Source organism: Brachyhypopomus gauderio, chromosome 19 (assembly GCF_052324685.1).
Source record: "Brachyhypopomus gauderio isolate BG-103 chromosome 19, BGAUD_0.2, whole genome shotgun sequence".
NCBI classification, from domain to species: Eukaryota; Metazoa; Chordata; class Actinopteri; order Gymnotiformes; family Hypopomidae; genus Brachyhypopomus; species Brachyhypopomus gauderio.
This window is the reverse complement of record NC_135229.1, coordinates 6,518,313-6,539,725: the sequence shown is the minus strand read 5'-3', so window position 1 is coordinate 6,539,725 and position 21,413 is coordinate 6,518,313. Positions and strand designations below refer to the sequence as shown.

The following is a 21,413-nucleotide window of genomic DNA, read 5'->3' as shown; positions in this document are numbered from 1 at the left end:
CACGGAGATCTACAGATGCAGACGAGTAGACGCAGACAACGTTAACACACGCCCAAAAGGGAGGGGTCGGGGACCGTAACATCAAATCAAATCAAAGTTTATTTGTATAGCGCTTTTCACAACACATGTTGTCACAAAGCGCTTTACAGGATTTAAAAGGTTAACAATACTATGGGTCCAGAACCCTAATGAGCAAGCCAAAGGCGACAGTGGCGAGGAAAAACTCCCTATGATGGTGGGGATTAGGAAGAAACCTCGGGAGAACCAAGACTCAAAAGGGAACCCATCCTCCATTGGGCGGCCCGTTAACACACAAATTACACAAAATACAGACAAATACACAAATCACACACAAATCACACAATCAGACTAAGTAAAGGTAAAAATGAAAGTTCTGGGTTTTGATATTGTCACTGTAAATGTCTGTTGATAAACGCCAGGCTTTCATTCCATGTCGGAGCAGCGATGCTGGTATTGTAGGCTCCGACTGCAATGTTACTCTCCAGGTGAACCTCGGAGAAAAGATACGAGATGTAGTAACTATGTAACAGATTAATCAAAGGCCAAACTAAACAGATGAGTCTTTAATCGAGTTTTAAACAATGAGACTGTGTCTGAGTCCCGAATAGAGGCAGGGAGATTATTCCACAATTGTGGAGCTTTAAAAGAAATGGCTCTTCCACCTGCTGTGATCTTTTTGATCCTAGGAACAGTTAATAACCCTGCGTCCTGAGAGCGAAGTGAACGCGCTGGGTTATATTGTTCAATAAGTTCACTAAGATAGTCTGGAGCTAAGCCATGCAGCGTTTTATATGTTAATAAAAGTATTTTATAGTCAATACGGAATCTAATTGGCAGCCAATGTAATGACGATAGTACGGGACTAATGTGATCAAACTTTTTAGTTTTTGTTAAAACTCGTGCTGCTGCGTTCTGAACCAGCTGGAGTTTGTTTATCGATTTACCAGAACATCCAGCTAGGAGACTGTTGCAATAATCTAAACGAGAGGATATGAATGCATGGATTAGTTTTTCTGCATCACTAATATTTAATATGTTTCTAATTTTGGCAATGTTGCGCAAGTGAAAGAACGCTACTCTAGTTATATTATTAATATGTGTATGTGACACATGTAACATGTAACATGACAGTTCTGTTCTTATATTCACACTTTAAAGAAAAATACACGTTTACATTTTATACTTTCAGTTTATTAAGTGTGAGCACTTTTAAAATAAAAATTCATTTGGTAGCAACAGCTTTTGGGTGAATTCTTAATTATTTCAATCATCATAATAATAATGCACTGGTTAGTGTCCCAGTAGGACACTACTGTTGCAGACATAGACACCTCAAAGATGTCCTCTGTTTATTGTCCTGTTTATTACCTTTCTTGAAGGTAGATTTATGATGACCCTTTTCACCAGTCTTCCAGCCATCAGTAACTACCAACTACCAGTAACTATTTGCTGATTAATATCGATATAATACTAGTATTAACATGTTGCTTCTGTACATAGTCAGGAAACAGCTCAAATACATTTTTAATAACACTAAACCCCGAATTGGATCGAATGGGATCGAATCGATTAAATCGAAATAAATCGATTCTTAATCTTCAGAATCGGAATCAGATCGATTCTTGGAATTTGAATCGATACCCAGCCCTAGTTTGATGTATTGTCAGCTGATTCGAATGGTAACCAGTGAATGACAATATGAATAACTAGCTATAGTATTTTTGTATTTTTGGTGATTCTACGATGAATATTTCATAATGAGAGACATCAATGGATGTAGCAGTGAAACTACTTTTTTAAAGGAGAGAACTTGGCCTTTAAAATTCTTACATCCTGCCACCTGCCAAAATATCCTGTTTTAGTCAGAAAAAGTTCACACTGGGAACGGAAAATGCATGCTGGTTTTCACTTATTCAAAATGCCTTTTAATATCCAGCTACTAGCTGGATAACGTCACGCCATCATTAAAGACAATGAGCCCAGTGTTTTGAGAAGGAGGAGGTGTGTTAGGACATGTAAGGTAAAACCCAGAGAGGTGTTTTGCTTCAATTGCAATGCTCCTTTTAAATTATTTTGTATAACGAAGACGTATAACTAAAGTCTCACAATTATTGTGCGTTTGTGTGTACGCAAGCATGCACGCTGTTGCCCTGCCTAAAAGAGCTGTGTTCACAGACACACACACACACACACACACACACACACACACACACACACACACACACACACACACACACACACACACACACACACACAAGCTCTTATCTTCTCCCATCTGTCAAGGCTTTGTTAAAACGCCGGCACTGGCAAATATCTCCCATGATGGATTACTCACTCATTAGGCAGTGTGTGTGTGTGTGTGTGTGTGTGTGTGTGTACGTGGGTGTAAGTGTAAAATAGGGGTTGGGCGGGTCTGGGTTCTTTTGTGCCACCCCAATATGTTTGCATTCCTCGTATACCAGTAATCTTATTCTAAGTTGTTGCACCATTGTCTTACGTCACGTGTGTTTCATTATGTGACGTGTGTTTTTTCTGTCCACCTTGTCAAGCCACAACAATGTCCCCTGGTTGCCAAGTGTCATGTTTCTCTGTTTTCATGTCACCCGTTAAGAGTATGGAACTGCTTCACGCATGTCCTCTTCAACACGGTGACTCTCGACTTTAAATCCTCCACTGGGAAAAACAAATCCTTTAACCTGTGGTTAAAAAAATATAGTATTCCTTCTCTCAGACGGCAAAAACGTGTATATTTTTTATGAAATATGCCATTTCGGCTGTTGATTTTTTTGTTTTGTTTATGCAGGATGGGTTTTGAGGTGTTTTTGTTGTTGTGTTATTTTGTTGTTGTTTAAATGTAGCTTTTGTGTGCTCTTAATTAGAATGCAGCTTTAAGGAAGTCATTAGAGAGTGGGTCTGCTTTGCTCAGCGGCGGGGAGCAGGACACACAGACCCCTGACGCACGACAACGAGACGATCTTGGTGCGGGATCTGAATTTGTTTGTTTGTTTATTCCCTCTCTCAGTTGTGTTGTTCCTGAAAGGTGTACGCCGTCAGTCAGAAGCACCAATGGACCCCCAGCCAGGAAGGGCCTGCTGTGTTAAACAGCTTGATGTCCTCACGGTTCCCTTGGCTGCCTCTCTCCATTTTAATGTGAACATACTCTTATGTAGACCTGGTTTATATATAATTTGAGATTTCATAGCATGAAAGTAACTTGTCACGGTTTTTTTAATTTGATGGACTCTCTCCCACGTCAAGATACAATGCCGTTTAGTAATTCTCAGCACTAAAAATGTTGGTGTCAGACCTTCAGACTGCAGATTTGCAGTTGTTGTCTTTTTCTGTACAGAGTGCCCAAAATCTCTCACCAAAGTGCATCTCTGGCTTTGGTAAACACAATGGCCATGTTTGTTTCAGACTCTACACTGACTGCTTTGAAGAAATAGCAGTGTATAATACAGTATTCACTGTTCTAATCTAATACTCAGAGCCAGAGTTTTTAAGTAGTTTTTACCCTTTCTAAAAGTCATTCTGCACATTTTTTTTTATCTCAAACCTTTCATTCCCGTTTTACAGCCATTTCCCAATGTTGTCTCATCTGTTACCAGTCGTTGAGGTCAGAGGTCAGCGCACGCTCGTCCTCACGCATATCCCACCGTGAGTTTTTCACGCTGTGTTGCCAGGCGCTCGCACACGCTCTGAGGAGAATACTAATGCTTTTCTTTGAGCAGACACCTTCGCTAGGCAACCATCCAAAAAAGAAAACCCTCCACTAGCCTACAAGTTGCTTTGTGGGCTTCTTTCGCTAGACAACAGGTTCTTTGTAAACACTTTTTATTTTTTATTTTGAAACCGTGATCATGCTGACTGCTACAGTTGCTCTCTCATCTCAGAGATTATTCCACTCCCTGCTCTGCCCAAAGCAGGAAGTTTGACTGCCCAAGTCTTTAAAAAAGTTTGCCGTAGACATGGCTGCTACAGGTCTGACAGAGCTTTGCTAAACCATTGCTAAAATAAGACTTCCTAATGTGTCCTGTATTGCTGTATTGTTGCGTTCTCAGTCCAAGCTGCCGGTTTATTGGAAAGAGAGGCCATCACTCCATTGGTCACTTCTGGTTTGTGGGACAGACATGCCACCATCCCATTGGTCACCGTTGCTTGTGGGACAGAAAAGGCATCGCCCCGTTGGTCACTGCTGTCTTGCGAGGTGGGAATGCAGTCACTGATCATCAGCTGTGACACAGTTCTGCGCCAATTGCTTGACGTTTCTGCAAAACCCAGTCCGGGTGGATCCGTTTTGCAGTGTTGCTGAGTCAGTTTCTGTTACCATGACGCTCAGGACATTTTTCCTGTTTGCCCTCATCGATACTAATGGGGGTGTGTTTTCAGAATACACACAGCCCCTGGGCTGTTGACACCACACACATAAAACAGACGTAAAGTGACACTCCTGGGAGAAGAAACGGTCTAAACCCAAAGTGAAATGCAGTAGTCCTGACAACAAATCACTGGTCAGAAAACGCCAAAGCAACCAGGTCCCAAGACTTCTGCCATCGTTTGCTTGTTACCGCAGTAACCATTTTGGGGGGGGGGAGGAGCTACAGGAGTATTGACTTACGCAGGCTCCTCATACACAAAGATGATATCATGATTTTAAAATGTAAATGGTCTGGGATACAGTTCACACAGGTCTCTATGTGTGGACAGATTTCCAATTATCCGCCGTCTGCAGTTTAGGGTTTGGTGATATTTCCTTCTTTGCCCACGTTGTGATGTTTTACGTCTTTTACGTTGGAATCCCAGGGTCAGCGCGGAGAGACCCGCGGAGACTTACTAAAGCCCACAGCAGGTCTGTAGGAGTAGGGTTTATCAAGACCTGATTATAAGACCGTAGAGACCTGCTGCGCACACAAACACACACCCACACACCTCACACATATAGCACGGCCTATATTTATGAGCACAGTCATTTGTATTCTCTGGGGCAGAACACATCCAGCTGAAGTGGTGGAAGATAGAACATCTAGAGTAGATCTGCACAGGAGACGGTCATAAGGAGCCATTTTGATTTGGAGAATGGAGTGATGTCATTAGTGGGATGCCGACAGCAGTAACACTCAAATCAAATTTTATTTAATTCAATTCACTTCAATTCAAGGTATCTTTATTGGTATAACTATACCAGCTACAGTTTTGTCAAAGCAAATGATTTGGAACTGAACATGACAATTAGCGGTGTAATAAGAGTATTTTTTAAAGTATAAATAAATAAATGAATAGGAAAGAAGTGACTGTTTTAATAAACTGCATAAAAATATAACTAATAGAAAAACTCTAAATATATTAATAGAATAAAGATTATTATTATTATATAGTGAGAGGTGTGGGTACAGTAGTGTTAGTATTTCTTAGGTGATATTTTGCTACATGTTTTGCATACAGAGATGCTACGTTTCCTTCTTCAAGGATCATTTGTCGCTTTTTAGATTTGTGGAGAACTTCCAAATTTGTAATTATACTGTTCAATTTCGCTGTGAAATGTTGCTGAATCTGTGTACATTTGTCACAATGGAGAAGGTTCTGCTCTGATGACCTTCCCCATGTTGCAGTGACCACACTCTCCTCTCTCTGGGCAGCCAGGACTTTTGGTTTCTATGTTTCTATGGCCAGATTGTGGTTACTGAGCATGTACTTGGTGAAGACCTGTCTCTCCTGTGGATCTCTGAGGGTGTAGAGATATTCTGCTAATTTGTATTCTCTGTTTAGAGGCTGATGGGCCTGTAATTTAGGTGTCATTGTCTCAGTGTTAGTGTCGTTTTCTCAGTAACTCTCACATGTCACTAAAATAACCCCACAGTGGGAGATCAGGGTCCCCCCAGTGGTGCAGGACCTCAGGGCATGCTTCCTGAGCTCCGGATCCACAATCCGGTCCAGCCCACCTGTCCTCTCCACTCGGCCTGGACCGTTCCTTATCGCTGGTTTTCCGACATCTGCCCGCAGTAATGGGTTCCAGGGAAGAGGGGGCGGGTTTGCCTTCAGCACCTTCCCTGCGGCAGGTTTCCCCCAGGGATGTGACTAGCCGGATCTGAGCGGGTCTGGCTGGCCCGGAAGAACAGCCACCGGGATAAGTGTCTGTCGGTCTAGACTGGCCTGTTATTCCTCTGAACCGGCCCAGTTCCTTAACAGCTTCCAAGCATACGGCAGGAACCTGAATTAGCAGCTCGGTCTTACATGACCATGGAGTGCACTGCTAATGATGGCCAGAGGAGGAACTCCTCCTGCTCCTGGAGAGCGAGGAGGAGCAGTGAACATTCTTCTGGAAGGTTCCTCTAGATCCTCCCTCTAGATCCTCTCCCCAGACCCTCCCTCTAAAGCGCCGAGCCCAGACTTAAAGCAGACTTTAACATCCAGCCTGCTGAATAGACCAGCTGCTTCTGACATCATTCCCTCCCTTCCTCTTTCCCTCCATCTCTTCTCCTCTCTCCCTCTCTTCCCCTCTCCCTCCTACTTTATTCTGTCCATCCCTCTCTTCTGTCTCCCACTTTCCCCTTGTCTCATTCTCACACACATTCACTCTCTCTCTCTCTCTCTCTCTCTCTCTCTCTCTCTCTCTCTCTCTCTCTCTCTCTCTCCCCCACTCCCACCTTCCTTTCTCTTGTCTTGTGGGTAGATCTGTTTTCTGAAGAGGGCAGGTGAGAGTGGCCCGTGTGCTTTTCTAAAGTGCTCCATGTCGGTTCATTTCCCCGCTTTAATTGGGCTATCTAAATGCAACCCCGGTTTGTCAATACCCGCCGGGGTACCAGATAAAAATGATTTGTCTGCCGCATTTGACGGCACGCTCTGCCTACCCTCACCTCCACCCTCTCGGGACACCGGTCCGTAGCGTGCCCACACTGGCGTAATAGAAAGACTATGTTAAATTTTTAAAAAGGAACACTGCAAATAGTTGTGTTGGGCATGACAATTTTTCTCCTTGGCTTTCTGTCTCTTCGTGTCCGTCATTTTCTCTCCTCACCTCTTTCATGTCTCTCCTGGTCAGAGGAAGTGACGCCCACACATGCGAAATTAGCAGGGTGACTGAAAACCTCGAAGGTCACCTGAAGATAAAGTCCTTGCTGCCTCTCACAGTCTCTCATACACATTGCCCAAGGTCACATGCCCTTATCTGTGTGTGCACTACCAATGCCTGTATACACCCCGCACCCCAGTCACACACACACACACACACACACACACACACACACACACAGAGGGAACAACACACGCAATGATCAGGATGCTGATGTCATTTCTGGCCCAAGGCACAACGGGGGCGTGGCCTGACTATGGGCGGGACTTAATCAAAAGACCTTGTTCCCTACAGCCATATCCGCGTGGCAGGCAGCTGGTCCGTTAACGGTCTAGTGTGCAGGTCTGATGCTCCTCCATGTTATCACCACATTTCATTTCCCACCGGCTGTCAAGTGCGCCGTTATCTGCCATCTCTTCACCACTTCATAACGCTTCACAGTGCTGGTCAGCGGCTTCGCCTGTGAACGCCGTGGCCGACCGCCGGTGGTGGTTGTTGGTTTGAAAAGAGCGTGTGCCTCATCCACTCGTGTCGACCGGCTGTGTGCCCGCGTGCGTCCGGACACAGAGAGGCGCGTCCGCGTGGTCTCGTCGGGTCCCGGTCGGCCGCGGGGTGCGTATCGTCGTGGAGAGGCGTGGGCTTTCTCCTGCCCGGGACCTGCTTCTCTGCGTGCTCAGCATTTCTCAACTTGCTGAGTAACGTGAGAAACAGAGGCTCGTTTAGAAAGGAGAAAGAAAAACAGCTGACCGCTCTCAGAAGCTTTTTCAGCACACCGTGGCATGGCTGTTCTCCGAGAAAACTTTAAAATTCATTTGCAAGCATCAGGAAAAACCTCAAAGATCATTTCCACAGCAGTCCCCCCCCCCCCCACACACACACACACACACATACACACTTCTGCAGATGAAAGAGGAGGGCAGGGATATCCGTGGTGCAGAAAGTTAAGGATGGAGAGAACCCCGATGGGGTTGGTCTTCGGGCCGGGTGAGGTAGGGTCCCGGGACGGTGGCATGACGGGTTGGCACAATGGCAAAATGGAAACCGCGTCCAGCTGTGTGGTGGAGTCGCCACCCCTCGGTCTAGCGCGGGGTTCCGTAGCAGGCGCAGGTGGTTCGAGCGGGCGGATGTAGCTGTTTCACCTCCACCTTTCCCCCTTGCAGCTCCAGGTCAGGGGTCAAGGGGCAGCGGGCTTGGTCAGACGCTCCCTGCCCCGCCCGAGGGCCGCCTCGCCCCAGAGAGTTCCCTGTCTCCCGAGGCGGTGGGGGGTGGGATGGGGGGGCGGGGCTTCTCTTCGCCTCACCGTCTCCTCACTTTGTTAGACTAACGCGTAACAGCGGGGGACACGAGACAGCTGTGTCCACAGAGTCCACGCCGGCATCCCACAAGTCCTGCCGTTTACCTTCCCCCTCAGAAGCAGTATTTATTTCTTTCTGGTGCTATATTGGGTGTCCTCATTTGACTGTATTACACCAGTGTAATATCTCAGTATTCTCATATGGGCTTCTAGGGCATTGCATTCCTGAGTGTTCTTGTTTTGGGGGCTGGGGGCGGGGTTGCTCCCTTGAGGTGGTCTGTAATCCAATAAGCATCATCGTGTCAGATTGACATTAGGGGCAATGTTATATGTGGTGTGTGGGGAGCTGTGTGTGTGGGCCCTGTGAGGTGGGGGGGGGGGGGGTGCTCTCTTTGATGCTGAGGGAAGAGGCACCACAGTGTGTGTGTGTGTGTGTGTGTGTGTGTGTGTGTGTGTGTGTGTGTGTGTGTGTGTGTGTGTGTGTCAGAGTCTCTCAGAACAACCTCACAGGTTGGGCAGTGGAACTGGGACAGGTTGACTAGGCATGAGGGTTGTTGTGTTTCTTTCTTCATTTATTTAGTCGCAAAGTGTTAATTTATCTCATTTTTAGGTGTGAAGTCATAAAATCTTTTATCAAAGGTGACAGAAAACTTTATGGATTTATGGCTGTAACATTTTGTTGCTGCTTGAATAAAATTAGTTTTTTCCCTTTTCTTACAGGGGGGTTGTAATTTGTCATTTTTAATACATTTTCTTACTATAGTGAAATATGATTTCCACTTTAATCAGGCAAATTCCTGATTAAACGTCTCGGATGTCTTGGTGAATTAACGGACACACAGGCACATACCTTAATCCTCTCAGGTGAGCCATAATAAAAAATAAAAAAAAACCTATGGCCTCTATTGGTCAGGAGCCTCGTCTTCTCCACCTATGATGAAGCCAAATTCCCATGACATCACGCACTAGCTCCACCCACCTCCACTGGCCCCCGGGCACTTTTCAGTGTGTGAAGAAGCTTTGTCTCAGAAGTGACTCTCTAAAAACACCACAGGACCACAGAGGCACCCCCGGAGACAAGTTAACATTTTGAAGAGAAAGCAAAAGACCCAGTCAAGTTTAATAACACTCTTATAATGGATTAGGACGATTGGAGGAACAGGGGTTTTGTCTTCTCTTGGGAACAAGTCCTTACAAGGATTTTTTTACACCTGGATGTCCCATGTAAAGCGGATTTGAATGTTGTGGTGGTTGCCCTTGGGAATAATTGTAAAGGCAATTTGTCAAGGAGAAACCCAGGATTAACATTCCCTGAAAACTTTGCGATTTTGTCTTTCTGTTCTGTGGCTATGGGTAAGTTTGCTCCTCATCACCTGCTAAGACCTAAGACCCCCCCCCCCCCCCCCCCCCCCCCACACACACACACACACACACACACACACACATCCCACTACACATAGGTAAAGGACACTTGCCTTTATGTTGGAGTTTAAAGCTTTTGAAGCATTTTAAACTGTTTATTTCAAGTTCAGGCTGGTTTCTGTATTTGTTGAATGTGACATATGTGGGGGGAAAACCAGTTAAAACACCAGCGTGAGATACGGTTCCTCTTCTCTAATTTTGAAACCCAAAGTTGTGGGTTGGTATTTTCTTGTGGTCTTTCTCTTCCCAGAGCACTTTTTTTCTGATTCTTTTGTCCTTGCGTTCTGGCTGGTTAAGCCAAAACAATAGTTTAACCCCGCGTTTGCGCCGCCGTGCTGGCCAACTCTTTAGCCTGATTGCCCCTGTCTGGTACGGCTCCTCCGAACTCTGAATAGCGCGGCCATAAAGCTCTCCTACCGAGCCAAGGTACCCCGCCGTGAGGCAACTTGAAGTCAGCCACAAATCGGCCTGTTTTTCCAGTTGGTCTTATCTTTCCAGGTGATCTTGTCTACGTTTTTCAAAGATGTCTAAACGTTAGACATCTAAACGTTGGACGTTTTCTAGCATGGCTTTTGGAAAAGCACCTGACTTGATTGTAGGGGTGAAGAAAATTTGAAAGGCCTGTTGTTTTTTTTTTTATTAACAGTTGTAGAACTGCATGTAGGTTTTAGCTGTGCTGTTCTTTGTAATCTGAGACTTGTTTGGAGGGGTGGTTGTAAAGTGTCTGGTTAAACACTGTCTGTTAGCTGTGGGGACAGCACAGGTGAGAACCGGTTCTTATTCAAGCAGGTCTGTGTTAAGTTAATGTCGTTTTAGCTCAGGGTATGTTTAGTAGTTGACTTCAATAAATGAGGCAGGTGTTGCACAACAATTTCGTTGCACAACTTTGGGTGGCTCTGTCACTGATAAAAGGGCAAAAATATATATTTTTTGTTGGATTTTTCTTTGTTTTGTATTTTAAGTTTTTCTTTGCCTTCAGCCGTCTAAAGTTGGCAAGCCCTACCAGTGTGTAAAGATAACATATCTGTCTCAGTTTGTTAAGCATGAAAAACTAAGACTTTCTGGGTTTGCTCTGAGTACTGAGAGGATCAATCTCAAGGTTGGTTCTCTCTCTCTCTCTCTCTCTCTCTCACACACACACACACACACACACACACACACACACACACACACACACACACACACAAAAGACACCAGCCTCAGTCTTGTTAATCATTTACCACCAATGGCACTGATTACTGCAAATCTCACGTACAACTTTTTCACCAGAAAGAATACAGCAACAAGAAAGTGAACTGGGTGTGTGAGGTGGGGGGATTCTGTGTATTAATAAAGGGCTGCTGGTGTACTGCTCACACCTCCACACTGGCTCTCCTCCACCTGGGTGGGGGGGGTGAGGGGTTGGGGTGTTTAGAGAACAGCGGTGAACAGGAGCCGGAGTGTTTTAGGTTTTATCCGCCGACGACAACCTCCTGCCTGTTACTACTGACCTCCCACGTATGGGCCAGTGACCTTAAATTCCTCCCCTTTTACGACCACAACGGCAGCTGTTGCCTTCAGGCTAACGCCGAGGTCCCCCCGGAGTGCTGTGCTCCTTGTAAAACACTTTTTTTCTCTTAAGTTTCATTTTTGGAAGGTTTGATTCCCCCCCAATGCAACGAGCTGACCATTTTGTTTGCGAGAAAGATTCACACTTGGCGTTTTTTCACACTTTGGAGTAGTTTGCGGTCACAAAGGCGGGATTTCCCCAGGGCTCTTTCGCCACAACGGGAAGAAGGAGAAGGGAAACCTCCCGCTCCAAACTCTAGACACGGTTTTCAAACTACTACCAGCCAGCGGCTTCGAGGGCACGATTGTTAAGTCGTTAGGTTGTCGGCTGCCCACACCAGCAACCTCCGTTTAATCACATGGCATGTGCTGACGTGCACGTCTCTCGTATGTGAGTGACGTCTTCTTTACCAGAGAAAACACAATGGCTTGGACTGCCTGACCTGAGCAATGCAGAGCTGTAGTAATTATTGTAGTAAAGTACACAGTGTTAATCAGCTGTGTAAGCAAAGTGCTTCTGAATTATTAGGAGGAGGAATCAGTTTATATATGAAAACGTAGATGTTTAAATCATCACATTCATTCCATGATGTTCTATAGTTCCAATAATGTAGATAAGTAATTTTTCTTTGAATTTCTTTGCTGGCATAGGAAACTTTTTGTGCTTGTGGTGCTGGGTGTGTTTATGTGGATTGTTGGTGGACAGAGAGCTCAGCAAGTGTGTGACATAAATGCACCAATACCACATTTGGGTTTGGGGAATCACTGGGGAATCACTGGGGAATACACTGCCAAGCAGTGTAACAGCGCCATGAATGAACATGATGAGGAAGCCATCAGGATTGGCTCCATTTCAGGCATCACGCCGGACTTTCAGAAGCAGATTCGTATCGCTCCGAGGTCTATGGGAGGCGGAATCTGACTACATGCGGTATTCCAGAGTCACACTTTAAGGCCTGAACCATTTTACCACTTACAAGAAAAGGATCAAATGGTAAATATACTTCTGCCTTGAAAAGTAATGGGAGGGCTAATGTTGGTTTAGTGGTTTAGTGGGATTCCGGAATATTCCTTTTGTAGTTGGCAGCTACACAAACCAAATATCCAGCACAACAATCCTCAGTGGCTGTTTGTCATGGAAACGACACACTTGCCTTCCCAATAATCGTTCACTTTGCACCTAAGAGCCTCACGCTAATTATGCCCCATAATAAGTATCGCTCGTAAGTCTTGAGCTCACATTTCGAGTGCCTGGATTTTATGTGTACCGGTGTGTCGTCCAAATGCTTCCCCCACTTGGGTGAGTCACAGCGAGCGGAAATTGAATTATCCGACACATTTAGCCGAGGCATGACGGCTGAGGTCCTCCACATTAAAGAGAACAGTGTGTGTGTGTGTGTGTGTCGCCCTCATGTTGCACTACTCCCACCCCCCCCCCCCCCCCCTTTTTTTTATGTTGAGGGCTTCCGTTCGGAAGTGCCAGTGGGGAGTCTGGGAGGCGGGGTGTTGTTAAGGTGTGGCTCAGAGAGACGCGCTCTTCCTCGGGGTGCGTCGAGCTCCGAAATTTGCCTGCAGACAGAGATAAGGCTCCAGGTCGCACACAGCTGACGCAAAAGGCAAATCAGGCTAGTAGTGCTGTATGAGAAACAAAAGGCATCTGGGTCACCATCTTCCCTTCCCGCTGGGAAAAGCAGACACGCACCACAGTTTTGTCGGGCCCAGGAACCGACTGCGTCCATTCCGCCATTTGGTTCTAGTCGAAACGATGGAGGCGCATTCCATTGGCTCGTCTCTAATTATAGTACGGCTCGTTGTTCTAACCTTTGCCCCAGATGACGTCGAGCACCCGAAACAGCAGCAATTAAACAGCCGTCGTAGGCGGTGACGGATACATAAAGATAAAAAAGCCAGGAGTTTGACGAGGGCGACAGCTGTAACGATGTTAACCGGGCGCTTTAATCGCGGGCATCGCCGGTCCGCTAAGTGTTCCAGGATGCCCACGCGGATGGCATGCCGGCCGGGTGCGAATCGTGGGTCAGTTGGCACAGAACCGAGCTGCCGAGGGCTCTCAGGCGGGTGCGGTCTCCTACCCCCCGTGGCATTCCCGGGAGCTCACAGTGGCGTGTCGGTGGGGGGGAGCGGAGGAGTGCCGATCCGTTGACCGTTTTGTGCAGAGCAGTCAGACATTGATGTGAATTGTGCAGTTGAACAACCAGAACTTCTCATTTGCTAACAAATTTATGTTTTTGTATTTGTATGCAGTGGTATTTGCCATTATGTGGAAACAAAAGATATCATTTCGATAAAGGTGATGAATTGTGCAAAACGAGCTTTCACAGAGGCAATATCATATGTGTTATACATATATAATATGACATAACTTGATCTTTCGAAAAAGTTGAAGGTAATTCAACAAAGCACTCTCAGTGAAATGCCTCTCTATTTCCAGACGGAAATAGTGCCCCTCTCCCACTCCAAGCTCTGGCTAATGAGTCTGCTAATCCCCCCAGTTTGTTCCAGTGTAAATCATGGCTGGTGATGGCCGCAGTAGTCAGCACCAGTGATTTAGCCTCATCGCTATTGACAGGCTGTCGGGGAGCTGATGGAGAGATACGCGCGTGTTCAAGATGGCCGAGGGAAGGGGTCAGTGCAACACTCGAAGAAATGACTTGTGTCTGGAGATGATGTTTGACCTGGTGTTTGTTTTGTCCCAATCCGTCTGGCCGTCCTTCCTCAGCATTGTGGGACTCTGACTCCCACCACAGTTATGGCACACTTGATTTAACGATCCCTTCCAAGAGGTACCCTAGTTTTTTGCAGTCTGGATCTGTGCCCCAAAATATCCTCTTCAAACATTAGAATGTTTTAATGAATTTGCTTCTGGCAAAACAGCTGAACGTGCTTAAATGAGTAACGCGTGTCTGACGCGGTGCGTGGTTACCCATGTGTACATGTTGGTTCTGTACCGCGAGCCCGGCGCACAGCTTGTTGGCCGTGCTGTGGTCCTGCTCTCTCCGTTCATGTGCTTCTCCTCTCTGCTGTGTGAGGTCTGCTGAGGACACGCACGGCCAAGGTTAAGGCATCGGTGCGTAGCCTGAAATGTCCACTCAGCATGTCTCACGGCTCATGGAGGCGGGACGTTTAAAGCCACGGGATGTTCAGCAGAGCCGACGCCCCATTTAGGACGATGGTGGCCCCTCGTCAGTTCACGCTAACTCCTCTCCAGGGTGATTGACTATCATCAGAAATTGCTGCATTTCATTCGTTGACCTTAATGAAAGTCTTTAGCTTCGAGTATGGGAATTTTTGACAGTCTGTTGGCAGTCTCTTTTGTTCTCTCTCTTGCTCATCTCCCCTCTCTTTCTCTCCCTCTCTCCCTCTCTCTCCCACTCTCTCTGTCTCTCTTCTCTGATCTGCATTCATAAAGACAACTCTCTCGAGTATTCCAGGCCCTTGTTTTGTTCTGAAACTGAACCTCGCTCGCATCAGACTGATGTGGATGGCTCCGGGTTTGGAGTGGTGGTCCGTGCCCGGCCGAGTGGAGGGGAGGTGCTAAGAGGTGCTAGCTAGGAGGGGGGGGGGCGGGCAAGCAGGGACCTGCTCCCACGCCAGCCCGGGCACGCAGCAACCCTGGCGGAGGAATGGAACCCGTCTGGGGTGGGAGTCAACACCATGACCACATGCTGGAAGTAAGAGACAGGCCAGGAGCTCCCTACGCTGCGGGTGGATGCACTGTAAAGGAGATGGGGAGAGATGGAGATGGTAGACGGTGCGGGTTGGGGGGGTGGGGGGGGGTGATGGAGTGAAAAAAGGAGAGGGGGTGAGAGTGTGTGAAATGGAAGGGGGCAGCCAGGGGGAGAAGAAGGAGGAGGTTGCAGGGAAGTAACAGAAGTTAAAAATGAGAGAAATGAGAGAGGTGAGGAGTTGGAGGATTTGAAAGGAGAGATGAGATAGACAGGTGCAAGATGGCGAGAGAAACGCTTCAGCCTTCAGCGAGATGGACTACATGTCAGAAGCAACCCAGCATCTCGCCCTGAGGGAGAGGGGATGTTCTCCTCTGCACTTCTACCAGACCTTGTTGGAGACGGAGGATATGTCTCACTTTTCTTCCTACGTCTCGCATATCGCTCATCTAGCACGCTGGATTTGTTTCCATGATGTCAAGATTCCTAAGGCCGCTTCCGAAGAGCCTGGCAACTCTGATTATTGGACCTAATTGGAAAAATGGGGAAGCACGTTCTCCATGGCAGAGTTTCTGATCCACACCTTGGTATCGCGTACAGCAGATGGAAGCCGCATGAGTTTTAGTGTAGTGCGTATCAAAACTGCGTCTCCTTTTGGGAACCAGGGTTCAAGTCTCACCTGGGCACGTGCTCTGTGCTCTACCAATAAGAGACCTTAGCCAAAGTCTCCTAGCACCACACAGCTCTACCTTTATAACACCATTGAACATTATAAGTTATAAGCTCTGGATAAGTGTGACTGCCACGTGTAAAAACATAAAATATAGAAGTGCCTAAAAAGTTTTAATGTTTTGAAGACAGCAAGTTCTGTTATGACTGTGTTGGTAGTGTAGCTGCAAATAAAGCTTAAAAGCTTTTATTGATTCTGTGAAATGGCGTCCCATAAACTCTGTCTTGGCGCGACGGCGTTACCTGCTAATGATTGTAGTGTATTCGATAGTTTTGGTCAGCACAACCTAAATGACGGTGTCGATTCGCATAAACGCACCGAAGGACGGATGGCAGAGCGGTGAGTTTCAGAAGCCACAGGAGAGGTCACAGATACCGGCTGCGTACAATTAAGAGACTCATAAAGTCGGGGTGTTCTCCAGTCTTTAAACTGTAGTCTTTTTTTATGACTTTTGAAGTGCAAATGCGGTAAGTAGACCTGCAGTGAACACTTTAATCTAATTATGGAATAACAGTCTATGGCTATGGTTAGTTGTGAAAGTAATTGGGGCTTTAAAGTGAGATTCAATAAGAAACGAGTCTGTCCACCTCCACCGCCCATAATTGGCACACAGCTGCCACTTTGTGGTAGACGTCCCTCAAGTCCATTTATGTTCACATGTGTCATATGCTTTGAATAAACACCAGCATTTGTTTTTTTTTTATGGGTGTTTTATTTGGGGGGGGTACCTCCCCATCCCAGTATACATGCGCCTTCCCCCTCTTACCTTGCAGTATCAAGGAAGGCTGGAGACTTTTTAAGAGCACCGTCATAGAGACAGTTTGCGGTAATTGTTCGAAATGTGCATTCAAGCGTTTCCGATGAGCGGTGCGTTCATGCCTTTGAATCGGGTAACGTTGCAGTTCTTTCGTTGTTATTTTAGTTGAGATCATACTGAGCTCTCACCGTAATTCCAATTAGACTGCCTGTCACTATGATGGGCTCCTGCGTTTTAAGGGTGAACACCATGTTCTGCGTTGTAAATTTGAAAAAAAAATCTCCTTTTGTCATTCATTCATTCATTCAAGTCTCTTTCTGTCCTGATGAAGTCATCCAACTATCCTGTTTCACCATTTTAAGTTTGAAGCCCTCTCTGGTGGTATAACCCCACCCTGTCCCCTTCCCCCTCTAAGTAAAGCACATTGGCCATGCTTATGGGGACAGAGGCCTTGCTGGCTCTTTTGATCTTTCTTCTTTCAAGTGAAACGTTGAAAAATGTGCCTGCCGCATTTAAAGTGAGTCCTAAGCTGTCAGATGAAGCCTTTACGCTCCACAGTTTTCCGGCAATGCGCACGGACTGGCTGGCGAGCTCCACCCTCCACCCTTACTTCACCTCCCGTTTCCCCCGCCGGTTAGAACCGTCACCCCATCCGAGGGTAAACGGCTAACGGCTCCGTACGCACGGACCTGTCAAGCATATGCCTCCCGGCACAAGCGTGCTGTGCTAGTCGGACTGGGGTTTCACCAACCCGGCCCCTCCCAGTCATTTTCCTGCTGCGTTTCCTGTCTGAATCCGTGCGAGACAGATGGGGACGGAGGGAGTTGGGGAGAGAACCAGAGGGTATTTCAACCTGTTGGGGGGAAAACTGTGACTGCTTCTACCCAAATGCCTCCCTCACCACTGGGGGGAGACGTTCTCGTTTTCCCCCGCGCCCTGGGGCGCTTCCCTCCCGTCCCCCGAACGTCCTTGACTGAAACTCCTAAACTCGATCAGGTGCTGCAGCAGAGTTTGCTCACCACCTCCAGCTGGGTAAATGAAGACCACGTGCCTGTGAAAATCGCGTTCGCCTGACTCGGTGGTTGTTTTGTGAGCAATTAGGTGGGGATAATCGCTCCCAAGTTAACCTCTGGTCACAGCTTGATGTCTGTAATTGTCTTAGTACATGAGGATAATTTTAAAATTATTTCCCATTTGGAAGTGGAGCGGTCCATCCTAATTCGCTAATTCACAAAAGCTCTTTTAGAATCTCCTTTGGGTAATGGAACACAGAAGGGGTGGGGGGGGGGGGCCTTTTCACTCCTAAACATCCTGCTCTAGTACATCTACATCTAGGTTGCTGAAAGGCCTGATCATTATTGCAACACAAATATGCAAATATATGTAGACATTCTAATGATTCTAATGGATTGCAAGTGAATTGTACACTACTATCTTAAGACAACCCAGACAAATTCTGTTGCTGGTGGTTACAGGGCCTATGAGTCTTGACTTACTTCCAGAGTGAAGCGGTCCCATGGTGAAGTCTGTTTCAGGTTGTTTATTCGCTCCTAAAAGGAAAGTGCTCCCATGATACAGTCTCCCATCCTTTTTCGCTTGACTTTGGCCACATTTTGTTCTTCACTCTGTCCAAGTTTCCCCACTCAAGTTCGGCCATGTTGAGGGGGAGGTGCTACTCAGCCGTTGAACAGCTTGGCAAGTCGGATGTGGAGAAGGTCTTTGGACGCCTCTCTCACACACAGTAAAACTTTGATCGTATACTTATTTACTTAGATATACTTTGTCGTATCTTCTTTTAATGTTACATTGTTTTAATCCTCGCCTTTGTGCTTCGTTCTGAATTACCTGCTGTTCATATAAACGGCTTCTGATTCTTTGGGTGGCCTGAGACATTTGTTCCTTGCTGTGTACAGCACGTTTTAATATTGTAATAGAACTCTGCCACAGGCCTCCAAGCGCGTTGCCACGTCGACTTGAATTTCAGAGCTGTTGGACCGGCCGTCAGTCACGTTAGCCAGAAAGTGCGGCTGTTAGCCCAGTCCTGCTGGAAGAGCCGGCCACTTGGTCTCGGTTGCACTGACTGTTTTACTAGCAGTATGCAGCGTTCCATGCTTTTAATTACCTTGTTTTAATTGCCTTAGTTTAATTACGTTACTTTAAAGATGTTTCTTTAATTATGTGCCCGCAGTCCGTAGCGGGTTTGGCGTAGGCACCCGTTACAACGGAGTGATCACCTCCGTGTGTGCGCGCCGGCCAGCCGAGCACTGGCCGCGTTTCATCTCCGGACTCCCCTGGAGCGTGGTGTTCACCCATCCAAACGTGAACTCCGCGAGTGGGTCTTCGGAATTTGGGCAGAACTGGCGGGAGCTCCGAAGGGCTTAGAGGAACCCGGGCCGTAATCCCAGCTGTTGTGCATCACTCTGTAAGTTTGTGCTGAGCATTTAGCGAAAAAGAATGAAGAGTGAGGCGTGCAGAAGCGGTTGCCGATCCGTCTAAATCGGAGCCATTACGGGGAGTTTAAGGCCGAGATGAAAACCTGAGAAGAACTTTCTAGAGGGAAAAATGTCCCTTACTTAACTATATATTTTGTTGATTCTTCAGTTTTTTGCTTTTATGTGTAGCCTCAGGGCCTGGCTGCTCGAGTGGTTAGCTGTAATGGTGAGCAGATACAAGACAGGACACAAAAGCTAAACCACAGCACAACGTGGACGCCACAGACATGAGCGTGCCCTGACGTTAACCAAGCAATGCATCATAAATGTTTATTTACAAACACGCTGTTGTTGGACAGGCCTCCTGCGGTGCACTGCAAATCGTGTTATTTTATAAAAAATTCATGCTTTTAAACATTCAAACGCTAAAGCGTTCTGTTCGTGAACTTTTGAGTGTGGGTTAAGCCCCCAGTGCAGCTCGAGTGTCAGTTGTTCGGCTTGAGTGATGACTCGCACTCCTCTCTCTCCAGAGTCTTTTCTTTAGGATTTGTTTGAGTCTTGGCTGGGCTCAAAATTTTCTCACCCTTGTCTCACCTCATGCTGTCACAGCTGACAGAGTCTTGGTGTTGATGAGTTCTCACATAAATGCTATATATTCTTTCAGCGCGGCGGGATTGCGTATGACTCCCAGGCTGGCGTTGTCGTGGCGGCTGCACAGAGGGAGCGGCGGGCCCGATTCGGGAGAGCCAGGAAAGTTCTGGACCTCTGACTTTTCCGACAACCACGTGCTGCGGCTGCCACTAAACTGTCGTGTCGTGGCCTCAGTTTAACACAAGCGCTGTTGTTAATTTCCCTCTAAGCCCCTTTGTAGCTTGCATGGCTGTGGCAATCTCCCCTTTAATGGAGGAGGACCGAGACTGGGACACGTTTAAAGCCAGCGCCTCATTTTGTTTTTATTAGCTTTGGGATGATGCAGCCACCCAGCTGGTTGGAACAAAATCCTGGGGAGAACTCGGACTTTCTGAACCCGGACTGACCGCTTCGCCTTCCCATCTGCCCATGGACTAGGTGTAGATTTAGTACAGACTCATTTTCAGCCGATCTCCATACGTATGGACGTTTTCTGAACAAGGTTATTCTTTCTAACTGAATCCAGTGCAGTTAGTTTACTTATGAAGCTGGGAGCAACTCCCGGGTAGTTGCTTGTTGTATCTGGATCAGCTTTAATCATTTAATCGTTGCTGTGTGGCATGAGCGGGTTCTGGGCCGCTGTAACCTCGACGATGGTTCAGCAGTAGATCCAGCCTGAAGAGGTCCTCCTCCCTGCCCCAGGGGCCACACCGCTCACAGCCCATTACTCCACCATCCGTTTGGGGTGACGTGATCAATCCCGGGCGTGCTGAAGGAAGGCACAAGTAAAATGTTCGCAAATAGCCGTGCGCTCTAAATAAAGGGAGTTCATGTTGCGCGTTGGAATTCTACCAGGGTGAATGATGGTTGCTACTACATAAGATGGTAGCTTTCAAAGTAGTCTTCAGTGAGTTGGAGCATACTTAACTGGGAGACTCGCCCAAGGCAAACGCAAGTAAGAATTTGTCATCCGGCAATAAATAGCACCAAAACCTAAACTTGTCATTGTATAAGGTTGTTACTATTCAATTATAATTGAAAACTCAAAAAAGTAAGTATTTAAAGTGGGTGTGGTGTTTGTAGTGTTTGCGGCATTAATGGTTGAACCGTTGAGTGAAACTGAGGGAAACTGACCCTGACCCAAAGCCATTCCGGCCCGGTGTTTTAATGAGGAACCGCCCTACTATAACTCCCACGCGGATGTACTGGGATTCGTCACGTTTGGGTGGGATGCCAGAGGCGGGGACGGTGATGTTCATGATGGGGAAAGAGTATCAGCAGTGGGCCAGGACGGTAACTGGGGTCATGGCACCAGCTCGAATGTGTCAGCTATAGATTGCAGAGAAGCTTCGATTTCACACCATCAGCCTGGAAGCTGTAAAAAAAAAAGAATTTTATTATTTTTTTTCACCAGTCAGAAAGAGGGATGAATGTGATGGCCATCAACAGTTAGATTACAGCTTTGTCTGAGCGTGTCCTGTCTCATAGTGCAGCAGTATCAGTACAAAAAAAAGGAGGGGTGGTGGTGGTGGTGGTGGTGGTGGTGGGGGGTGGGTATGTGACGGAGTGTCCGTGGGAAAACAATGCCATCACGGGTTTAACCGATATATTGTGTCTCACATTATACCCATGTGAGACACGATGTTCCGAGATCAACTCCGTCCGACTCATGAGCTGGAACGGATGGCACACAGAGTTGCCACGTTTGTGCCAGGACTGGATGGCACGGATATTAAGGCAGTGCTGGAACATATCAGGCTGAGCAAACGTCCCCCCATTACAGTGGCTGGCTGCTACACCTGGCCACTGTGGCCGAACAGACTACCT

The 21,413-nt window shown here is 46.9% G+C and overlaps 1 protein-coding gene across 8 annotated transcripts in view; it reads left to right on the top strand.

The window, feature by feature from the left end:
* Positions 1–21,413, top strand: part of ptprfb (protein tyrosine phosphatase receptor type Fb) — a 127,443-nt gene that overhangs the window by 23,107 nt on the left and 82,923 nt on the right. For 2 of the 8 annotated variants that reach the window (XM_076981892.1, XM_076981889.1), the window contains exon 1: positions 9,153–9,737. The exons of 1 other annotated variant lie outside the window; for it this stretch is intronic. The gene's annotated coding sequence lies outside the window, so the exon portion shown is untranslated. Of the gene's footprint in view, positions 1–9,152; positions 9,738–21,413 lie in introns of those variants that run through there. 5 more of the 8 variants (XM_076981896.1, XM_076981895.1, XM_076981894.1 and 2 more) reach the window with 3 other exon arrangements.